Genomic DNA, 2508 nt, shown 5'->3' on the forward strand with positions numbered 1-2508 from the left:
AGTGATCGAGTCGCCTCAATTCAAACCCAAAGATAAAAATTATTAATATAGGTGTAGAAGAGATGAAAATTAAGTGATTACTTGAAATTTATAAATACGATAAGATGCAGAATAAAATAGAACAGCAAATATGCCGAAATTTTAAGAGACATGATCAAAGAAAGGAAGGAGGAAATAATCAACTGAAAGAAAGGAAATGAAGAAGGGTCAATAAATGAGCAGATGACGGAGACACTGAGCTGTATGAAGAAAGGAAAGAAAGTGTCGGATTGGAAGAGAAAGAAGTGTCCGTATTTAATCACATCAATGTTATAAAAGATTGTGTCCCAATGCTGGGGATATATTCATATTGCAAAAAAAAATTGTACGCGAGAGGAAAACATGCTCTATAAATGTGCAGGAAGGAAGTCATTTAAATCGGTGATTGTACAGCGACAAAGAAGAAATGTGTGAATTGTATGTTCAAAAATCGAACATTACAATCTGAATATAAGCGATGACCATGACGCCCTTAGTCCGGAATGTCCGACCCTTTAAGAGGGCGCTACGGGAGGGAAGAAGAGGAGAGCAGGCCTGGAGGACGCTAAATAGCAACCACAGGAAGAAGCGGAGATAATACTATATACAAATGCGCAAAGTTTAATTGCGCACAGAGATGAGATACAGATACAACATCAGATCATGAAGAAAATAAATCCTGCGTTCTTAGCATTATCGGAGACCAGAGTGACTGAGGATATCGAAGACAGTGAGTGAACGTTACGGGTTATAGTATAGTTAGATGTAATGTGAGAATAGGAATACGGGAGGAGTTATTTTATACGTTAGAAGCGATATTAAATATGAAATAGTATTAGAGGGAAAAAAAAATTAGAATCGAACTTGTTGGGTGTTGCGGTAGAAGTTAAAAGTAAATATTTATAAAGGGAGTGATAATGGTAATATATCACTCACCGAGCGCATCGCCCGGAGATTTTCTTGAGATTTTTCGAGGATATAGTAGAAGAGTTTATAATAAAGGGAGAATGCATGGTAATAGGAGATTTTAATATAGATCTTATGAGAGATTCGTTTTATGCGAATAAACTGCAACGGACAATGCTAGCTTAGGTATGAAACAATATGTTAATAACGAACCGACGAGAATTACGAAAGACAGTCAGACAATTATAGATTTGATCTTCGCTAATAATAATAAAATAGTACAGGTAATTCATGAACCTAAAATTACGGATCACGCGTGGCTGAAAGTTGAGCTGAGTGTTAGTAAAACTGAAAGTAAATATAGAGAATTTAGTGCTAGTAATTATAAAGAGTTTGATGAAAATAAATTTGCTATATTAGTGAAAAATAAATTACAAGAAAGCAGGAATGTCAGTGTGAATGTATGGGTGTCAGTGAAAGGGCGAAAAAATTTGTCGATAGTATAGTGGGTGCGTTAGATGTAATGGCCGCCGAGGAAAAAATTTAGAATTCCGAAAGTTTGGGAAGGGAAGAAATGGTTTTCAGACGAAATAAAAGAGGCTGCGGATAGAAGGGATAAGGCATATAGAAGAGCATTGTATGACGATACCGAACAAAATTGGTCGTCGCAGTATAAAATTGAAAGAAATACGGTAGTAAAATTAATTAGGGAGAAGAAAAAAGAATATTATGAAATATGATAGATCTTAATAAAGAAAATCCTACGTCTATGTGGAAAACCTTGAAAGAAATAATTAGAGGCGAGCCAGTAGGCATAAAAGAGGTAGGAAATATAGATTTTGAAATTTTAGGCGATATCGAAGAGTGCAATATAGCTGATAAATTTAATTTATATTATATACAAAGTATTAATAGTATAATAAACTCTATAAAGGTTGTTAGATCCGGTGATATAATCGATCATTGGATGAATATAAATAAGAAAATTATTTATATTATCGAAATAAAGGATTTATGGAAAATTTCGTGACTATTAAACTAGAGCAGTTAGAAAAAATTGTTATGGGATTGCCGAAAAGAAAGGTACGGAAGAGGGAATAACTAGCGATATCGATATATTGAGGACAACTTTTTCTGTAATAAAAGAGGAATTTGCGAATATAATAAACAATTCTTTAAGAGAAGGTCTCTGTCCGGAAGGTTGGAAAACCTCTACGATAATACCGATTCCAAAGATAGATAAAGCGAAAAAAGCGAGCGATTATAGGCCTATAAATATGTTACCAATATTTGAAAAGTGTTAGAATTAGTAGTAAAGAACAACTTGAAATGTATTTGGAAACTAACGATATTATAACAGAACATCAGTCGGGGTTTAGAAAATATTACTCGTGTGAAACAGCGATTCAAACTGTCATTGACGAATGGAAATTAATAGTAAGCGAAGGAAAATGGTAGGTGTAATTTTCATGGATCTTAAGAGAGCGTTTGAAACAATAGACAGAGAAAGATTATTAGGAAAAATGTATTATTATGGAATTAGAGGAATGGCCTTAGATTAGAATGGTTCAAATCATATTTAAA

This window comes from Nylanderia fulva, unplaced genomic scaffold (assembly GCF_048542155.1).
Source record: "Nylanderia fulva isolate GAGA-0341 unplaced genomic scaffold, ASM4854215v1 Scaffold327, whole genome shotgun sequence".
NCBI lineage: Eukaryota > Metazoa > Arthropoda > Insecta > Hymenoptera > Formicidae > Nylanderia > Nylanderia fulva.